This window comes from Triticum aestivum, chromosome 6A (genome assembly GCF_018294505.1).
Source record: "Triticum aestivum cultivar Chinese Spring chromosome 6A, IWGSC CS RefSeq v2.1, whole genome shotgun sequence".
NCBI classification, from domain to species: Eukaryota; Viridiplantae; Streptophyta; class Magnoliopsida; order Poales; family Poaceae; genus Triticum; species Triticum aestivum.
The window spans coordinates 348,551,912-348,574,734 of NC_057809.1; positions in this window are offsets into that span (position 1 = coordinate 348,551,912).

The window sequence follows — 22,823 nt, forward strand, 5'->3', positions numbered from 1 at the left end:
TCAAACTCTGAGCCCTTTGGATACCATAATCCTAGTGTTGGGGTATAAGCCAAATACCGAAGAATTCGCTTCACAACTAAGTGATGCGACTCCTTTGGTGCCGCTTGGAATCGGACACACATGCAAACGCTAAGCATGATATCTGGCCTATATGCACATAAACAGAGTAAAGAACCAATCATGGAGCGGTATACCTTTTGATCAAACTCTTTACCATTGTCATCGGGGCCCAGATGACTTTTGGTTGGCATTGGCGTCGTGTATCCCTTACAGTCTTGCATTCCAAACTTCTTCACGCAATCTTTGAGGTATTTCTCTTGAGATATGAAGATGTCATTGCTTTGCTAACGGATTTCAAGACCAAGGAAGAACTTCATCTCACCCATCATGGACATCTGATATTGCTCTTGCATCATGTGTCCAAACTCATCACTGTATCTTTTGTCGGTGCAGCCGAAGATAATGTCGTCCACATAGATCTGGCATACAAACAGTTCACCATCGTATGTCTTCGTGAAGAGAGTGGGATCCAGGGAACCAGGTTTGAAGCCTTTGCTCTTCAGGAAGTCTTTCAGTGTGTCATACCAAGCACGAGGGGCTTGTTTGAGGCCATACAGTGCCTTGTTGAGCTTGTAAACCATATCAGGATGTTTTGGATCTTCAAAGCCAGGTGGTTGTGCAAGATACACTTCTTCTTCAATCTTGCCATTGAGAAAGGCACTCTTCACATCCAGTTGATACAGGAGGATGTTGTGATGGTTGGCATAGGCTAGCAGAATGCAAATGGCTTCAAGCCTAGCCACCGAACCGAATGTTTCATCAAAGTCAATCCCTTCAACTTGAGTATATCCTTGAGCAACGAGACGAGCCTTGTTTCTGACAACTTGACCATGCTCATCTTGTCTGTTGCAATAGATCCATTTGGTGCCAATGATATTGTGCTTGAGAGGATCAGGACGCTTAACCAATTCCCACACATTGTTCAGCTCGAACTGTTGAAGCTCTTCTTGCATAGCTTCAATCCATTCAGGTTCCATGAAGGCCTCAGCAACTTTCTTGGGTTCAGATATGGAGACAAATGCAAAGTGCCCACAGAAATTTGCTAGCTGAGTTGCTCTTGAACGAGTAAGGGGACCAGGAGCATTGATGCTATCAATTATCTTCTCAATTTGTTCTTCATTTGCAACACGAGGATGAACTAGACGAAGATTTTGCTCTTGCTGATCATTTTCTTCATCTTCAGCATTGGCTTCAGGCTCAGCAGAGTCTTCACGTTGATTTGGTGCAGAAATGATAAGTTCCTCTTCAGCCCGTGCCTCTGAAGGTATGATTTCTCCAGTACCCATAAGCTTGATGCATTCACTTGGTGAGACTTCATCTAGCACATTTGGCAGGTGCTCTCTTTGCGAGCCGTTAGTTTCATCGAATCGCACATCCACAGTTTCAACCACTTTATAGTGAAAGAGGTTGAAGACTCTGTAGGAGTGCGAATCCTTTCCGTAACCAAGCATAAAACCTTCATGTGCTTTCGGTGCAAATTTTGAAGTGTGATGCGGATCTTTGATCCATCACCTAGCACCAAATACTCTGAAGTAGCTTACGTCCGGCTTCTTACCAATCAGTAGCTCATATGATGTCTTATTTAGAAGCTTGTGAAGATAAACATGGTTGATGACATGGCATGCAGTATCAATAGCTTCAGGCCAGAACTTCCTTGGAGTCTTGTACTCATCAAGCATCGTCCGTTCCATGATGCCATTCTGCTGAGGTGTGTATGGAGCTGAGAACTCATGAGTGATGCCCAATGTATCAAGATAAGTGTCGAGGCCGGTGTTCTTGAATTTGTGTCGTTGTCACTTCTGATGTGCTTGATCTTGATGCCATAGTTCGTCATGGCACGATTCGCAAATCGTCTGAAGACATCCTGCACTTTATTCTTGTAGAGAATTGTATGCACCCAGGTATATCTAGAGTAATCATCAACAATGACGAACCCATAGAGACAAGCAGTGGTAGTAAGAGTGGAGTAATGAGTAGGGCCGAATAGGTACATGTGAAGCAGCTCGAAGGAATGTGATGTCATCATGATTGTTTTCGAGGGATGATTGGCTCTAATCATCTTCCCAGCTTCGCAGGCACCACACAGATGATCCTTTTTGAACTTGACACCCTCGATGCCCACGACATGCTTCTTCTTTGCGAGAGTGTACAAGTTCCTCATGCCAGCATGCCCTAGCCTCTGATGCCAGAGCCAGCACTCTGAAGCTTTTGCTAGAAGACATACAGCCAACTGTGGTCCTGCTGAGAAATCTAACATGTACAGATCACCTTTTCGGTAACCTTCAAAGACTAGAGACTTGTCATATTCCATTTGAACAAGGCAATGATATATTCCAAATATCACAATCATGTTCATGTCATAAAGCATTGAGACAAACGTGAAGTTGAAACCAAGGGTGAGGGAGTCCTGGATTAGGGGGGTGTTCGGGTAGCCGGACTATACCTTCAGCCGGACTCCTGGACTATGAAGATACAAGATTGAAGACTTCGTCCCGTGTCCGGATGGGACTTTCCTTGGTGTGGAAGGCAAGCTTGGCGGTGCGGATATTCAAGATCTCCTACCATTGTAACCGACTTTGTATAACCCTAACCCTATCTGGTGTCTATATAAACTGGAGGGTTGTAGTCCATAGAGGATCAACTCCATACACAATCATACCATAGGCTAGCTTCTAGGGTTTAGCCTCCTTGATCTCGCGGTAGATCTACTCTTGTACTACCCATATCTTCAATATTAATCAAGCAGGAGTAGGGTTTTACCTCCATCGAGAGGGCCCGAACCTGGGTAAAACAAAGTGTCCCCTGTCTCCTGTTACCATCCGGCCTAGACGCACAGTTCGGGACCCCCTACCCGAGATCCTCCGGTTTTGACACTGACATTGGTGCTTTCATTAAGAGTTCCTCTGTGCCGTCACAATCAGGAAGGATGCCTTCTCCCGTCTTCAAAGACGGCGCCGTTGCTAAGGGAGCCTTGGCTGTCGGCCAAACCCTCCGGCTAGGTGGTTTCCTCATGACCGCCTGTTCGGCTGTTGCACCGACGGTGACCTCTCGGGTCATCAAAAGCAACCTACACGTCAGCTCGGAGCTCGTCGAGTAGCTAGATCCAATGGAGCTCTCTTCCGTAAACTGGCTCTTGGATCGCATCGCCGCCCTGGGGGTCGCTACGGATTACGACCAGGTTGGGCTTAAACCCGATCTGAGAGAAATTAACTCTCCCCAAGTCACCCACCATGTTGCCTTGGTAGAGGCGCAGTGCGGCGACCCTTCATCTATTTTAAGGACCGGCTACGTCCGAATTCCCGACCCCTCCAAGCCGGATACCCGCGGAGAGGAGGATGTAACTCAAGACCTGAGCTTAGGATCAGGCAACGGGCCGGACTCGCTGGACAACATCCAAGAATCCAAACTTCAGAGTTTGGAAACTCTTCGGCCTCTGAATCTTGGATCGGGTGAAGTCTCAGATTCAACAACACCCACCCACCCGAATATAAGCGATCTCTCCCAAGTCAGGCAGAGGCCCGATGAAATAGTACATCATTACTGGGCCAGATTCCTCCTGGTTATGAACAAGATAAAGGATTGCCGCGAGGGAGATGCAATATCAATATTCTGCAGTAATTGTATGGACGAGGGAATCCTTAACGCCATAAGTCGCCGTGATATTACACACTTCGCTGACTTGGCGTTCATAGTACAAAAGTACTGTGCGATGGTAAGTGCCTGGAAAACCGAAATAAAATTTTGGGATAATCCGGCCTTGAATAATAATCCCATCCGAACTAAGAGGGTGCATCATCATAAGACACCCGGAGTAAATAGCAAAAAGCCAAAACCCTCTACAGGGCATGGAACCGTACTGGAAAGGTGGCTTGATGGACCCTGTAGAATTCACAGTACAGAGGACGCCACACCAACTCACAGCCTTAGAGCGTGTTGGATACTCCGGCAGGTAGCCACAATTGGCGAGGACCTCTTAAATCGGGAGGCCGCAGAAAGCCAGCCCGAGGACACCAGTACCGTTCTCACAGTCTTCGAGACTTTCGCATCAAACAATATGCGAAAAAGAACACTCCGCAGCCTCGCCGAAGTCTATCAAGTTGCAACAATAAATCCATGGAGCGACACTGCTATCACCTTCAACGCAAGTGATGAACCTAGATTCCGAACAGCCCGAGCACCAGCCGCATTGGTCCTCAGTCCCATAGTGGATGGCTTTTGCCTCACCAAGGTGCTCATGGATGGAGGCAGTGGACTGAACCTCATTTATGAGGAAACCCTTCAAAAAATGGAAATAGACTGGAACCGCGTCGAGCAAAGCAGCACAACCTTTAGAGGAATAATCCCCAGTCGGGAAGCGCGCTGCACAGGAAAAATCACACTAGATGTGGTGTTCGGCACGCCAGATAATTACAGGTCCAAAGAAGTCACGTTTCAGGTGGCCCCATTTAAAAGCGGACATCATGCCTTACTAGGGCAGGAAGCATTCACAATCTTCCAAGCGATACCCCATTACGGGTACATGAAGCTTAAGATGCCCGGGCCGAATGGAATTATCACTCTAGCTAGTGATCCGGACATAGCACTCCGCGCCGAAAACAAGACGGCCGCATTAGCCCTCGAGGCACTATCCGAAGCCTTAGCGGCCGAGGAACTGACTACGCTGCGCTCCACGGTTAACAAGGATGATGTGATACTCGACAAAAGATCCAAATCCACATCCTTCAAGCTAGCCGACGAAATAATCAAATTCCAGGTCCATCCAACGGACACCAATAAAACAGCTTCCATCGGGGCACGACTGAACCCCGATGTAGACGTTGCACTGCGAGCGTTCCTATGAGAGAATTGGGACATTTTCGCCTGGCACCCTTCAGACATGCCAGGGATCCCACGCAGGCTGGCCGAACACAGCTTAAATATCCTAAAAGGATTCAAACCTGTCAAACAAGCCCTTCGGCGTTTTTGCGAACCTAAGAGACAGGCTATGGGAGAAGAGCTAGCCAAGCTATTGGAGGCCGGATTCATTAGAGACATAAAACATCCGGACTGGCTAGCAAACCTGGTGATGGTACCAAAGAAAGACAAATCCTGGCGCATGTGTGTCGACTTTAAAGACCTTAACAAGGCTTGCCCAAAGGATCCCTTCCCCCTCCCCCGTATCGACCAAATTATCGATGCCACCGCAGGACACGATTCATTGTGTTTCCTCGACGCATACTCCGGTTACCATCAAATCAAGATGGCAGAATCAGACCAAGATGCAACAGCATTCATCACACCATACGGCCCATTCTGCTTCAACACAATGCCCTTCGGGCTAAAAAACGCCAGCGCAACATATCAGCGCATGATCCAGACATGTCTGGCAAGTCAGATCGGCAAAATAGTGGAGGCATATGTGGATGATGTGGTCATCAAATCAAGATATGTCGAATCTCTAGTAGACGACTTGAGGCTCACATTCGATAGCCTCCGAAAATACGACATCAAGCTCAACCCGGAAAAATGCGTCTTCGGCGTTCCAGCTGGAAAGCTCTTGGGCTTCATTGTATTCGGTAGAGGAATTGAAGCAAATCCAGCCAAGATCCGAGCTTTGTCACAATTGGATATCCCAAAGGACCTCAAACAAATACAAAAATTAACCGGATTCATGGCGGCTCTAAGCCGCTTCATCTCCCGCTTGGGAGAAAAGGCACTGCCCCTTTATCGCCTCCTTCGGCGCACCGAACACTTCGAGTGGACGGATGCCGCCACGGCCGGACTCGGTGAAATAAAAGCCAAATTGGCAACAAACCCAGTCCTGGCTGCGCCAAACACCGGTGAACCAATGCTATTGTACATTGCAGCAACACATCAAGTTGTCAGCGCAGTGCTCGTTGTCGAGCGGGAAACGGACGGACACAAATTCCCCCTTCAAAGGCCGGTCTACTACGTGTCCACTGTCCTCACTCCATGCAAATCACGGTACCCGCATTATCAAAATATTGCATACGCGGTATTCATGGCATCCCGAAAGCTACGACACTACTTTCAAGAGTGTTCCATAACAGTAGCCTCGGAAGTACCACTTAACGATATTATCAACAACCGCGATGCAACGGGCTGGATCGCGAAATGGGCCATCGAGCTCCTCCCGTTCGACATAACCTATAAGCCACGGTGAGCTATCAAATCGCAAGTTTTGGCCGACTTCGTCGCAGAATGGACGGAGGCCGAACTCCCTAAAGAGTACGGCACATACTCAAACTGGATCATGCATTTCGACGGCTCCAAAATGTTGGCCGGACTGGGGGATGGTGTCGTGCTGATATGTACTACAAATTATGTACATGGACTCCAACAACGCAGCCGAATACGAGGCCCTTCTACATGGCCTCCGGATGGCAGTATCCATGGGCATTCAATGCCTAGAGGTATGCGGGGATTCGAACCTCGCGATATCCCAAATAAATGGCGACTTCGACGCCAAGGACCCAAAAATGGCAGCTTACCGCAATGTCGTCCTGAAAATGTCAGCTCGGTTCGAAGGGTTGGAGTTTCACCATATAGCCCGAGAAAACAATCAAGCAGCGGACGTCCTGGCACGCATCGGAGCAAAACGCGATGCAGTCCCCCCAACATCTTTTTGGAAAGATTGTTCAAACCATCTGTAGCATGGGAGGGGGAACCCGTAAATAACAGCCCGGACCCAGTCGCACCACTCGACGCCGAACAATCTGACACAATTGGAGGCTCTGCCAATAAAACTACACCTTCAGCCCACATAATAATGGCGGTCATCGCCCCGTGGACGGAACCATTCCTAGCCTACCTTGCTAGGCAGGAACTCCCAAAGGACCAAAACGAGGCCCGCTGCATAGTGCGGCGATCTAAAGCCTACAGAGTCCATGAGGGAGAGCTTTATAAGAAAAGCACTACCGGAGTCCTTCAAAGGTGCATCTCTGAAGAGGAAGGGCGGAACCTTCTGGCTGAAATTCATGCCGGACTCGGTGGTCACCACGCCGCTGCTCGGTCCCTTGTTAGCAAGGCTTTCTGTACAGGCTTTTATTGGCCGACGGCCCGGGCAGACGCTCAGGACTTAGTCCAACGATGCGCTGGTTGCCAACTTTTTGCCAACCAAAGCCATATGCCACCCACTGCACTCCAAACTATACCAATCACCTGGCCTTTTGCGGTCTGGGGGCTTGACATGGTCGGACCCCTTAAAGGCGGGACTGATAGAAAGAAATATTTATTGGTCATGGTGGACAAATTCACCAAATGGATAGAAGCCAAGCCTGTTAAAACGGCCGAATCCGGACCTGTGATAGACTTCATATCCGGGGTTGTACACCGTTATGGCGTCCCCCACAGCATCATAACCGATAACGGTACAAACTTTACCGCCAACGAGGTAAAACTCTGGTGCAAAAACATGGGCATCAAGCTCGATTATGCTTCCGTCTATCACCCACAAACCAACGGCCAGGTCAAACGTGCAAATGGTCTTACCATGAGCAGCATTAAACCCAGACTAGTGCGGTCCCTTAAGGAATCTAATACGCATAGGGTAGAGGAGCTCGACTCCGTACTCTGGGGGCTGCGGACCACGTCGAATCGCACCACCGGATACACACCATTCTTCATGGTGTACGGCGCAGAGGCAATTCTGCCCTGCGACATAATTCATGACTCACCTCGAGTGCGCATGTACGAAGAAAGAGAAGCCGAGCTCGATCAGTAGGATAGTTTGGACGCTTTGGAGGAGGAGCGCGACGTGGCAAAAGCCCGTTCCGCATTCTATCAACAGCAGGCTCGAAGATATCAAAGCAGAGAAGTACGGGCCAAAAATTACAATGTCGGCGAACTAGTTCTACGCCTGCCGGACAAGAAAAAGGACAAACTCAAGCCCAAGTGGGAAGGTCCATTCATAATCGAACAAGTCCTGACTGGCGGGGCGTACCACCTGCGAGATGCATCGGATAACCGACTCAAGCCGAACCCATGGAACGCCACCCGTCTCCGAAGATTCTACGCCTAGCGCCGGACTCTGTGTTCGTCTCCTTCCTCTGTCCATTTTTTGCATTTTTCTGTCTTACATTTCTCTCCTTCCCCTCTTTTCTTTTATCGCCCTTAAAAGCTCATCTAAGTGATGCGCCACTCGCGCTCATTAAACCTGGGGGGCTTCTTTAACAGAAGCTTATTTATATGGGCTTCATGCCCAACACATGCGTCAAACTTCCACATGTACCTTTTTCTTCACCATTATATGCATCGATATGACTTAAGTTTTGGCCAAGCTGGGTTGCCTGGCTCCTGTGCTTACCCCTACGTTCCTGATTGTTCGGCTAGGTGGTAAAGGGAGCACCTCTGCGATTGTTACTGCCGGGTCAGCTGGATGTGTACCTCAGACTGGGTGAAGCCGAAAGCTAGCGTTCTTAAGGGAATATTCGATCGGTGAGATAAAAGATGATCTTTTTACCCATTTTATGCGCCCCTAGATGCTTTTTCTGCATATTTTTATGCAGTCCGGACATGCACTTTAGGGCATGCCTCCCAGCGAAAGGAACCCCTAACGGAACTATTCTCTCTGGAAGATGTTTCTTACTAACCATGTAATATAACATAACTAGTTGGGCACTTGTCTGATAAAGCACTAATGACCCCTACGCCTCGTCTGCACGCATACCATAGTTCTTATATAACCGCTATGGTATTCGGACACACTCCAGACCGTCAGGTCTCGAGGTTGAAGCGAAAAGGTCGGCAACGACAAACGATCTACAATCCGGCTAGAAGGCATTACACATGTCAATTCAAAATTACATAGTCATTATGACTGATTGTATTCCTCTTCTATACCACCTAACAGGCTGTCTAATTTACAGTCCTGCTGGGAATACTTTGCGGCCAACTCTACTTGGCCGTATACTAAGCTCACAGGGATCTCCTTCCCGTCAGGCCCCACTGGTCCGACCTCGGCCATGTGGTTCGGGTCAGACTTCGTAAAACGGGTCTTCACCATGGCCCAGGATTCCCGAGCGCCTTGTTGGTAGGTCGATATCTTCCACAACTGGAAGCGCCGCCGAGCTCCCTTCAGCTTCTCCGCAAGCTCTCCAAGGCTCTCGGGCACGGAGTGGGCAGGCCATAAGGCTTGGGCAACACCTTGCATCGCTAGCCGAATTCGCTCGTGCAGTTGCATGAGTTCGGGAAGAAGGTCACCCGTAGAACCGGGCATCTCCTCTGCAGGACGACCTGTGAGCATACCTATAGACATTACTCTATTAATCGACTTCCTCGCCGAACTTTTTCTTTTCAAAAGTTCGTTCAAGCACTTACTAAAAATTCCGTGTCGAAGCCGCTGATTCTCCTTCGTGGAGTCCGACAGCTGGCCACGAACATCTTTAAGTTCGACATCCAGCTTGGTGTTGGCATCCTGAAGATCATTCTTCTCTCGCCTCACCCTTGTCAACATACTCTCACCGGCCTTTAGCTGGCATAAGAGTTGTTGCTTGTCCGGATCGAGTCCGGCGCCATCTGCAATTTAACTTGTCAGATTTGCATCCACACCGCACAATACTAATCTTTCAAAGTGTATTTTACCTGAGGTGGTCTCTCGGGGCTCCTCTGCTGCGGCTAGTGCGGCCTCTAGTTGGGCCTTGCACTTCTCCAGCTCCTGGGACAGTATAGTATTCTTCTCTGTAAGAACCTGCATATTAAATGATCCTTAAATCAGTTGCTCTAACTGTTTCAAGTCTCGGGGGCTTCTGGCATATGTATATATTTAACCAAAATTTTCTTACCCGTATGTCTTTCACATACTGCCCCGTGGCTCTAGCTAAACCATTTTGAGCGGCACGGAGGTACGCATCTCCCGAATTAAAGGCATCTAAAGCCTCTTGGGAGAAACAACCGTCGCGTAGAGTTGTCCGGCGACGCCTGTGGTTCATGGCACTCTCCACTTCTGAATTTGTGGCGGACAGCCTGTCTGCATCCTCTGTCGGAGGAGCGTCCGGTGCGCGCCTTGTATTCGCCTCCGCTTCCTGGCCAGACGTTGGAGCCTGGCTGGTGGAGGCGCGATTGGCAACCTCTCCGGATGTAGTCCGGCGAGGTTTCTTCATCCTGAAGATAGCGCGAACGTTAATATGACCCTAATAGAATAACTCTAGGGAAGCAGAAGGTGCACTATACCTTTGCGCCGGCATTTCAGTCCGGACTTCATTCCTTTTTGCCCTACGGGGCTCTGCGGCCCCTCGTTGGCTAGCCGCCGCAGGTTCGGCCTCCTGCCGTGGAAATCTCCCCTGCAAAACACGGTTGTCGTCAGAAACACCGAAATACATGAGAGTGTAATCCCTCTCAAGCGAATGAGACTCCGGTTTCCGTCACCTGGGAGGCCGGGATTAACCCTGGGTAATCAGTCGTGATGGCTACCAAGGTATTGTCCTTGCTTAGCTGATAGAACACCCCGTCGATAAGCTACATCGATATGTCCGGATCCTCTTCGGAGTCCGAATCGAGGGACCATTCTGGGTCCTCGGGCTGTGGAGGGCGGCTGCTTATATTCTTTACCTCCTGTCGTAGTTCCTGCATTGAAGTCGTTAGACTACCTATCTAACCACGGGAGTATAAAACAAACAGGAAAGCGCAATTGTTCACTTACCCAACTTGGAGGATCGTTCATGCTGAATTCGGCCCGCGGATTGATGCGGAGGAATTCCTTCTTTTCTCCCTTGTACAAAGAGGATAAGATCTTTTCTAGAGCGGCGGGCGAGTCCGGCCCTTTACGACCGTAACGGGTGGCGTCATCTTCCCCGTTGAATTCCCACATTGGGTGGCCTCTGTATTGAAGTGGATGCACACCTCGCATAATGCATGCGGCCATGACTCCAATCATGGTTAGTCCGGAATGAGCCAACAGTCTTATCTGGCCCATCAGGTAAAGGACGTCTCTGTCACTTTCTCTCTGAGAGCTCCGCGCACGCCAGCTCAGGCGTTTCTTCAATGGAGCACTATTGAACTCAGGGAGACCGACCCGGATAGGGTCCGGTAGCGGGACATCATCTATGTAAAACCATTTCGAAGGCCAGTCCTCGGACGCTTCCTTTGGGGTTCCGGATAGGTATCCGGTCCCGGCGATGCGCCATACTTTGGCTCCGCCACTTGGTATATGGACCCCTTTTGAGAATGGGGCACCAGGCAGAATAACCTCTTCCATAATGCGAAATGAGCCTCAACGCCTAAAAATAGCTCGCAAAGGGCGACGAAACCCGCAATATGCAACACGGAGGCGGGCGTGAGATTGTGCAGTTGGAGGCCGTAAAACTCCAGAAGCCCGTGGAGAAATGGGTGAATTGGAAATCCCATTCCCCTTAATAGATAGGGGACGAGGCACACCCGCTCTCCCCTAGAAGGATTGGGGGTGCTCCCCGCTTGTTTTCCGCCATTATAGGTGGCGAGACCGGCTCGGACCGGGACCATGCATGCCTGGGGGAGGAATCCCTGGGCTTGAAGTGATGCTAACTTGCTATGCGGGATGGTACAACTCTCCTAGTCCCCGGGTTTGGGATCAGAGGGGCGAGGGGAGGAGCTACGACGGCTGGTCATGTTGGAATAGACCTTCGCTGGAAGCGCTCTGATGATCACTCGCGGAAAGGAGGAGATGTGGTTTGGATCTAAATCCCCATCCCGTTAAATAGGCGGCTCGTTTATACGGCCAGGGGTGTAAATGTAAAAGCGCCCCGGCTTTTCGCATCTGCTTTACACGTAGAAGACGGCCATTAGTGGGCATGGAGCTGAGGAGCACTACATTTCAAGAATAGGACATTATTCCTACAGGTACACAAGATTTGGAGAAGAACCCGCCTTGCAATGCCGAACAATTTGCGCGCCGGACTCGTCGTCATTGAAGCCTGGTTCGGGGGCTACTGAGGGAGTCCTGGATTAGGGGGTGTTCGGGTAGCCGGACTATACCTTCAGCCGGACTCCTGGACTATGAAGATACAAGATTGAAGACTTTGTCCCGTGTCCAGATGGGACTTTCCTTGGTGTGGAAGGCAAGCTTGGCGGTGCGGATATTCAAGATCTCCTACCATTGTAACTGACTTTGTATAATCCTAACCCTATCCGGTGTCTATATAAACCAGAGGGTTGTAGTCCGTAGAGGATCAACTCCATACACAATCATACCATAGGCTAGCTTCTAGGGTTTAGCCTCCTTGATCTCGCGGTAGATCTACTCTTGTACTACCCATATCTTCAATATTAATCAAGCAGGAGTAGGGTTTTACCTCCATCGAGAGGGCCCGAACCTGGGTAAAACAAAGTGTCCCCTGTCTCCTGTTACCATCCGGCCTAGACGCACAGTTCGGGACCCCCTACCCGAGATCCGCCAGTTTTGACACCAACAAAGGGATTCAACAAGCATCACTCTGTCCATGTGCTGATCCTTTGAGATTGCAACTCTACCTAGACCCAATACCCTGCTTTTACCAGTGTCAGCAAATGTGATGTGACTCTTGTCAGATGGACGTAAGGTTGAGTCCATGAGGAGACTTTGATCGCTAGTCATGTGGTTAGTGCATCCACTGTCAATAATCCATTCTGAAGCAGCTGGTGGCATACCCTACAGTGCAGTTATGGGATAGGCTTCACGAAGGGTATTGTGAAGCATAAACATTTGGCGAGCAAGTGGATTATGAAAGCTCAAATCCAGGTTAGGACTAACAGGATGATTTGCAAGCGATTCAGGAACAAAATGTTGGGGAACATAGTAATTTCAAAAAAATTCCTACACACATACACAAGATCATGGTGATGCACAACAACGAGAGGGGAGAGTGTCATCCACGTACCATCGTAGACCGTTAAGCGGAAGCGTTATGACAACGCGGTTGATGTATTTGTATGTCTTCAGGATCGACCGATCCTCAGTACCGAACGTACGGCTCCTCCGCGTTCAGCACACTTCAGCTCGGTGACGTCCCGCGAACTTACAATCTAGTAGAGCTCGGGGAAGAGTTTCGTCAGCACGACGGCGTGGTGACGATGTTGATGAAGCTACCGTCGAAGGGATTCGCCTAAGCACCGCTATAGTATGACCGAGGTGGATTATGGTTGAGGGGGGCACCGCACACGGCTAGGAGAGATCAATGATCAACTTGTCTGTATAGAGGTGCCCCTGCCCCCGTATATAAAAGAGCAAGGGGGGAGGCCGGCCGGTCCTAGAGGGCGTGCCAGGAGGAGGAATCCTCCTCCTAGTAGGAGTAGGATTCCCCTCTTTCCTACTCCTACTAGGAGGGGGAAAGGAAAGAGGGGCGCCCCCCCTCTCCTAGTACAATTCAGACCAGAGGGGGAAGGGGCACGCGGCCTGCCCTGGCCGGCCCCTCTCTCTCTCCACTAGGGCCCAATAAGGCCCATTAACCCCCGGGGGGTTCTAGTAAGCCCTCCGGCACTCCGGTAAAATCTCGATTTCACCCGAAACTCTTCCGATGTCCAAATGTAGGCTTCCAATATATCAATCTTTATGTCTCGGCCATTTTGAGACTCCTCGTCATGTCCGTGATCATATCCGGGACTCCGAACTACCTTCGGTACATCAAAACATTTAAACTTATAATAACGATCATCACAGAACTTTAAGCGTGCGGACCCTACGGGTTCGAGAACTATGTAGACATGAACGAGACATGTCTCCAGTCAATAACCAATAGCGGAACCTGGATGCTCATATTGGTTCCTACATATTCTACGAAGATCTTTATCGGTCAAACCGCATAACAATATACGTTGTTCCCTTTGTCATATGTTACCTGCCCGAGATTTGATCGTCTGTATCCCAATACCTAGCTCAATCTCATTACCGGCAAGTCTCTTTACTCGTTCCGTAATACAACATCCTGCAACTAACTCATTAGTCACAATGCTTGCAACGCTTATAGTGATGTGCATTACCGAGAGGGCCCAGAGATACCTCCCCGACAATCGGAGTGACAAATCCTATTCTTGATCTATGCCAACTCCACGAACACCATCGCAGACACCTATAGAGCACCTTTGTAATCACACAGTTATGCTGTGATGTTTGGTAGCACACAAAGTGTTCCTCCGGTATTCGGGAGTTGCATAATCTCATAGTCATAGGAACATATATAAGTCATGAAGAAAGCAATAGCAGTAAACTTAAACGATCAAGTGCTAAGCTAACAAAATGGGCCAAGGCAATCACAACATTCTCCTAATGATGTGATCCCGTTGATCAAATAACAACTCATGTCTATGGCTAGGAAACTTAACCATCTTTGATCAATGAGCTAGTCAAGTAGAGGCATACTAGTGATCCATGTTTGTCTATGTATTGACACATGTATTATGTTTCCGGTTAATACAATTCTAGCATGAATAATAAACATTTATCATGAAATAAGGAAATAAATAATAACTTTATTATTGCCTCTAGGGCATATTTCCTTCAGTCTCCCACTTGCACTAGAGTCAATAAATTACACAGTAATGATTCTAACACCCATGGAGTCTTGGTGTTGATCATGTTTTGCTCGTGGAAGAGGCTTAGTCAGCGGGTCTGCAACATTCAGATCCGTATGTATCTTGCATATCTCTATGTCTCCCACCTGGACTTGATCCCGGATGGAATTGAAGCATCTCTTGATGTGCTTGGTTCTCTTGTGAAATCTGGATTCCTTTGCCAAGGCAATTGCACCAGTATTATCACAAAAGATTTTCATTGGACCCGATGCACTAGGTATGACACCCAGATCAGATATGAACTCCTTCATTCAGACTCCTTCATTTGCTGCTTCCGAAGCATCTATGTAGTCCGCTTCACACGTAGATCCTGCCATGACGCTTTGTTTAGAATTGCTCCAACTGACAGCTCCACCGTTCAATATAAACATGTATCCGGTTTGCGATTTAGAATCGTCCGGATTAGTGTCAAAGCTTGCATCGACGTAACCATTTACAATGAGCTCTTTGTCACCTCCATAAACGAGAAACATATCCTTAGTCCTTTTTAGATATTTCAGGATATTCTTGACCGCTGTCTAGTGATCCACTCCTGGATTACTTTGGTACCTCCCTACTAAACTAATAGCAAGGCACACATCAGGTCTGGTACACAGCATTGCATACATGATAGAGCCTATGGCTGAAGCATAGGTGATACGTCTCCAATGTATCTATAATTTTTGATTGCTCCATGCTATATTATCTACTGTTTTGGACATTATTGGGCTTTATTATCCACTTTTATATTATTTTTGGGGCTAACCTATTAACCGGAGGCCCAGCCCAGAATTGTTGTTTTTTGCCTGTTTTAGGGTTTCGAAGAAAAGGAATATCAAACGGAGTCCAAACAGAATGAAACCTTCGGGAATGTGATTTTCTCAATGAACAAGACCCGGGAGACTTGGACCCTACGTCAAGGCACAAGAGAGGAAGCCACGAGGTAGGGGGCGCGCCTGCCTACCCCAGGCGCGCCCTCCACCCTCGTGGGCCCCCTATTGCTCCACCGACGTACTCCTTCCTCCTATATATACCTACGTACCCCCAAACGATCAGATACGGAGCCAAAACCCTAATTCCACTGCCGTAACTTTCTGCATCCAGGAGATCCCATCTTGGGGCCTGTTCCGGAGCTCCACCGGAGGGGGTATCGATCACAGAGGGCTTCTACATCAACACCATAGCCCCTCCGATGAAGTGTGAGTAGTTTACCTCAGACCTACGGGTCCATAGTTAGTAGGTAGATGGCTTCTTCTCTCTTTTTGGATCTCAATACAATGTTCTCCCCCTCTCTTGTGGAGATCTATTCGATGTAATCTTATTTTTGCGGTGTGTTTGTTGAGACCGATGAATTGTGGGTTTATGATCAAGTCTATCTATGAACAATATTTGAATCTTCTCTGAATTCTTTTATGTATGATTGGTTATCTTTGCAAGTCTCTTCGAATTATCAGTTTGGTTTGGCCTACTAGATTGATCTTTCTTGCAATGGGAGAAGTGCTTAGCTTTGGGTTCAATCTTGCGGTGTCCTTTCCCAGTGACAGTAGGGGCAGCAAGGCACGTATTGTATTGTTGCCATCGAGGATAACAGGATGGGGTTTTCTTCATATTGCATGAGTTTATCCCTCTACATCATGTCATCTTGCTTAAGGCGTTACTCTATTTTTAACTTAATACTCTAGATGCATGCTGGATAGCGGTCGATGAGTGGAGTAATAGTAGTAGATGCAGGCAGGAGTCGGTCTACTTGTATCGGACGTGATGCCTATATACATGATCATGCCTAGATATTCTTATAACTATGCTCAATTCTGTCAATTTCTCAACAGTAATTTGTTCACCCACCGTAGAATACTTATGCTCTCGAGAGAAGCCACTAGTGAAACCTATGGCCCCCGAGTCTATCTTTATCATATTAATCTCCTACTACTTAGTTATTTGCTTTGCTATTTAATTTACCTTTATTTTACTTTGCATCTTTATCACAAAATACCAAAAATATTATCTTTATCATATCTATCATATCTCACTCTCGTAAGTGGCCTCATAGGGATTGACAACCCCTATTTGTGTTGGTTGCGAGGATTTATTTGTTTTGTGCAGGTACGAGGGACTCGCATGTAGCCTCCTACTGGATTCATACCTTGGTTCTCAAAAACTAAGGGAAATACTTACGCTACTTTGCTGCATCGTCCCTTCCTCTTCGGGGAAATCCAACGCAGTGCTCAAGAGGTAGCAATAGGCAACACTTTTCATTTTCTCTCTATCTTTTGTAGTGGTCGGGCATTGAGTCTTACTCAATTTCACACCTTGTAACACAGGCAAGAACCCTTTCTTAGCTTGATCCATTTTGAACTTCTTCAAAACTTTATCAAGGTATGTGCTTTGTGAAAGCCCAATTAAGTGTCGTGATCTATCTCTATTGATCTTGATGCCCAATATATAAGCAGCTTCACCGAGGTCTTCCATTGGAAAACTCTGATTCAAGTATCCTTTTATGCTATCCAGAAATTCTATATCATTTCCAATCAATAATATGTGATCCACATACAATATTAGAAATGCTACAGAGCTCCCACTCACTTTCTTGTAAATACAGGCTTCTCCAAAAGTCTGTATAAAACCATATGCTTTGATCACACTATCAAAACGTTTATTCCAACTCCGAGAGGCCTGCACCAATCCATAAATGGATCGCTGGAGCTTGCACACTTTGTTAGTACCCTTTTGATCGATGAAACCTTCAGGTTGCATCATATACAACTCTTCTTCTAGAAAACCATTCAGGAATGCAGTCTTTACATCCATTTGCCAAATTTCATAATCTTAAAATGCGGCAATTGCTAACATGATTCAGACAGACTTAAGCATCACTACGGGTGAGAAGGTCTCATTGTAGTCAACTCCTTGAACTTGTCGAAAACCTTTCGCAACAAGTCGAGCTTTGTATACAGTAACGTTACCGTCAGTGTCAGTCTTCTTCTTGAAGATCCATTTATTCTTGATGGCTTGTCGATCATCGGCAAGTCAACCAAAGTCCACACTTTGTTCTCATACATGGATCCCATCTCAGATTTCATGGACGCAAGCCATTTTGTGGAATCTGGGCTCATCATCGCTTCCTCATAGTTCGTAGGTTTGTCATGGTCAAGTAACATGACCTCCAGAACAAGATTATTGTACCACTCTGGTGCGGATCTTGCTCTGGTTGACCTACGAGGTTCGGTAGTGTGACGCCCCAAGACCGATGCGCCAGGTGTCTTCCAGTTATTCGCTATCGTTGCCATGTCATTTTCTTGCGTGTTTCATTTTATCATGTCATCATATGCATTGCATCATCATGTTTTCAAAACTTGCATCCGTCCGAGTTCCCACACTTCCGTCCGTTGTCCGTTCTAAGCCCAAACACACTTGCACGCACCCGCAGCATGTCCGAAATATTATTTTATAAGTGGCTAGAAAATGTTCTCAGAATGGGTTGAAAGTTGGCATGCGGTGTTGTTATGTTGTAGGTAGGCCACCTGCCAAGCTTCATCGCATTTGGAGTTCATTTGGTGCCCCAGCGGATAACTATAGCAACATTATAGTCGGTCAAAACGTCGGATGTTTTCGGTCTCCAGAAACAATTGCCGGGCTGCACTCCTCTCCTCTCATCTCAGCCCAACCTCTTTTCACAACCCACCTACAGCCCACCTAAAACCCCCTCCGTTTCGGACCGTCAGATCGTGATCGGAGGCTCCGAAACGCTCCAAAAGCCCCCCAAACCCACCAAAACCCTAGCCCCTTCCTATTTAAACAACCCCCTTGCCATTTTGGGCGTCCCTAGCCCCTAAACCTACCCTAACCCTCCTCCCACCTCTCAGTCGGCAACCACCTACCCCCCTCCTCAATCTCAGCGCCGGTCTAACCTGCCGCCACCACTTGGCGCACCGCCATTAGCCCCCACCGCCATCTGCCCTGGATGCAACCAACCGCCGCACGCCACCTCAGCATTTGCCTCCCTCCACCTCCCGCAGAGCCCGGCGGAGCCCGGTGGAGCCCGGCGAAGCCCATGGCAGACCCGCCGCGGGCCGATCTGGGCCCGAGGCCACCCGCCGCGAGCCCGCGCGCACGATCCACGCAGCACCCCGCAAACCTCCCGCCGGCGACCCCGATCCCCACCGCTGGACTCCATCGGCGCCGTCCCGGACGTTCCTCATCACTCCGCCGCCGGCGAGCACCAACCCAGGTCACGCCGCCCGCCTCCTTCTCATTCCCGACTAGATCTCTCCCATCTCACCCATCTATCTCTCTGTAGGGCGCCCCGACGGAGATCCCCTCGCTGCTGCCTCGGATCTCGCCGGGATGCTCTGGATCCGGCGCCTCCCAGCACCCACCATGTCGGCCTCCCTCTTTGGAGTTGGATCCACCATGCCTGACTCATTCCTCGTCGTCTGCTGCCCTCCCCGCATCTTCCTCTCGCCGGGAACCCGCCCCGCGCATCGCACGCCGGTCAGCTCTCCGACGCCGACCGTCGTTGTTCGTCAACGCCTGCCTCCCCGATCCAGGCGAGATCGAGAGGATGACGTCCTCCATGTGGGCCTCTGCGGCCTAGGATCCACGGATTGCTCCGGCCGGCCTGCTTTGCCAACGGGCCCAAGGCCCAGGGTGAGCAGCCCCCAACCTTTTTTCCCTTTGTTGGGTTTCCTACTCAGATTCGGCCTAGAGTCTATTTTTTTAGACTACGCGATTTTGTTTTTTTAGGAGTGTGGCAATTTTACAGAATAGTCCCTCTAGTTCATGCATTTCATAACTCACCAACCGTGCATCGGATTAAAATAAGTTATATATGAAATATGCTTAGATTTCTGTCTAGTTTCATAATATGCCACTTTCATCCATGTTTGAAATGCTTAAAATGATGTTTGATTAAATTTTCTCATATAGCATGCTAAAATGATTTAATTCATAACTAAATAACTGTAGCTCCAAACCTAACAAACTTTATATGTAAATGGGGTAGAAATTTGCCTAGTTTAACATGGTGTACTTGCTTTGCATGTTTAAGAACTCTAAAATTGTGTTTAGGGCAGAACAGTACCAAACCTTAAAACATGGACATGAGGAGTTTCCGGACTTGTTGTTTGTTATTCCGGCCTCATTTAAACTTGCCTAGATAGGTAGTTTTTCATATGCTTCACCTCTTGCCAGGTTAATCAACATTTAATATTGTTGAGTACATAAACGAGAGAGAACTAAATAAGTCACGTGGTGTTTTGTCAATATGCAACGGAGCTGCATATTGAGCTCCACTTAATTTGTAGGATTGTTTGTGCACTTTGCCATGCCATGCTTCTTTAAAGCGGACATGCATCATACTTGGTTGTGCATCATGCCATGCTTATGTGGTGGTTGTTTACTATGTTGTGTGCTTCTTTCCGGTGTTGCTTCTTTGGCTTGGTTCCGATAACATTGCGTTTGTGAGGACCCGTTCATCTACGTCTGTTTGTCTTCTTCATGGACTCGTTCTTCTTCCTTGCGGGATTTCAGGCAAGATGACCATACCCTCGAAATCACTTCTATCTTTGCTTGCTAGTTGCTCGCTCTTTTGCTATGCGTATGCCGCAATACCTACCACTTGCTTATCATGCCTCCCATATTGTTGAGCCAAGCCTCTAACCCACCTTGTCCTAGCAAACCATTGTTTGGCTATGTTACCGCTTTGCTCAGCCCCTCTTATAGCATTGCTAGTTGCAGGTGAAGATTGGAGTTTGTTCCTTGTTGGAACATGGAGATTTCTTGGGATATCACAATATATCTTATTTACTTAATGCATCTATATACTTGGTAAAGGGTGGAAGGCTCGGTCTTATGCCTGGTGTTTTGTTCCACTCTTGCCGCCCTAGTTTCCGTTACCAGTGTTATGTTCCTTGATTTTGCGTTCCTTACACAGTTGGGTTATAATGGGAACCCCTTGACAGTTCGCCTTGAATAAAACTCCTCCAGCAAGGCCCAACATTGGTTTTACCTTTTGCCACATAGCCTTTTCTTTCCCTTGGGTTCTGCAGACTCAAGGGTCATCTTTATTTAAACCCTGGGCCAGTGCTCCTCTGAGTGTTGGTCCAACCTGTCAGCTGCCGGTGGCCACCAGGGGCAACTCTGGGCTGGCCTACCGGAACCTTGGACAATCCGGTGTGCCCTGAGAACGAGATATGTGCAGCTCCTATCGGGATTTGTCGGCACATTCGGGTGGCTTTGCTGGTCTTGTTTTAACATTGTCGAAATGTCTTGTAACCGGGATTCCGAGCCTGATCGGGTCTTTCTAGGAGAAGGAATATCCTTCGTTGACCGTGAGAGCTTGTGATGGGCTAAGTTGGGACACCCCTGCAGGGATTTGAACTTTCGAAAGTCGTGCCCGCGGTTATGGGCAGATGGGAATTTGTTAATGTCCGGTTGTAGAAAACCTGAAACTTATCTTAATTAAAATGCACCAACCGCGTGTGTAACCGTGATGGTCTCTTCTCGGCGGAGTCCGGGAAGTGAACACGGTGTTGGAGTAATGCTTGACGTAGGTTGTTCTAGGATCACTTCTTGATCATAGTTTGTCGCTCGTGCCTTTGCCTTCTCTTCTCGCTCTCTTTTGCGAATATGTTAACCACCATATATGCTAGTCGCTTGTTGCAGCTCCACATCATACCTTTTACCCTTCCTATAAGCTTAAATAGTCTTGATCGCGAGGGTGTGAGATTGCTGAGTCCCCGTGACTCACAGATACTTCCAAAACCAGCTTGCAGGTGCCGATGAGAATGTGCAGGTGACGCAACCGAGCTCAAGGAGGAGCTCGTTAAAGATCGTGTTCGTTATGTTGTTCCGTTTCCAGTTGATCAGTAGTGGAGCCCAGTCGGGACGATCGGGGATCTGTGTAGCATTTGGGGTAGTCTTCTTTTATTTTGGTTCCGTAGTCGGACCTTGTGTGTATCTGGATGATGTAATGCTTTATTCATGTAATTGTGTGAAGTGGTGATTGTAAGCCAACCATGTATCTTTTTCCCTTATGTATTACATGGGTTGTGTGAAGATTACCTCACTTGCGACAATGCTTTCAATGCGGTTATGCCTCTAAGTCGTGCTTCGACACGTGGGAGATATAGCCGCATCGAGGGTGTTACAAGTTGGTAACCAGAGCCTTCCCCGACTTAGGAGCCCCTACTTGATTGAATCGCTGGCATTGTTGAGTCTAGAAAAATGTTTTGAGTCTTTTAGGATTATATATATTGGAGAGTAGGATTCTTTTTACTCCTCAGTCCCTTCGTCGCTCTGGTGAGGCCTCCTGACGTAGAGTTTTGACTCTTCTCTTCTCAAATTTCACGAAAAAAAATTAGGATCACGCGGGTATCTTGGAATCGTTCCGATGGTTTTGTGACGAGAACATTGTTGTTGGTGCCTCCTGACATTTAGGGGTTGTGGCAGTGTCCCGGGGAGTTGAGCTCCGAGGTGTTGTCATCACAATTTTATCGTTGTAGTTCTGGAATACCTGAGTTCGCCGACATTGAAAATCTCTTTTATGCAGTTGTTGGTGAGATAACCTCGACGCCACCAAGTACTGGGGTGGGAGTTCGGGAGTATTGCCATAACTCGTATAACGGATGCTTTTCGAAGGTTGAGGTAAAGAATTTCCAAAGGTTTCTTGGTTATGTGTTGAAGGATGGATACAGCTGGATGTAGGATTTGTGTAGTTTTGGGTGAGATATTATGCTTCCCCTATATCCCCAACACCTGATTGCATAACCGGAAAAATTTCGGGAGTTTATAAGTGGGAATTCAAGTAGCTCCTAGGATATCTTTCCGACAGATGTATGATATGAAATTGGGGTTCAACGTCTAGTTGTCCGCCTATCCACGGTTGGTTTTATAGTGGTCTCATTGTGTCTTAAAGAGTCCTTGGCTATGATGACTTGGGGACGCTTCGTATGTCATGTGCATTGCCTTGTACATGATGGTCTTGTACGATCGAGCCCATGTAGGCCCCACCACGAAAACTTCGGACGAAATCTCTATCATATGTTTGTTCCGGCTTATTCTGTAAGCCAATCCTTTGTTTTTGTTTTGAGTTGTGGTATTCTAGTTGCTTCAATCCCAAGTGTTGATTCCATACCTTTCCTAAGCGGTGTTCTCATATATCTATGTGAATGCTAATCCTTCTTGATCATCAAGATTGTCATCTAAATTCCTTCTCTGCGGTCGTCTTTCTCTCCAAGTGGGTCCGTTCATTTTCAGCATCCGCA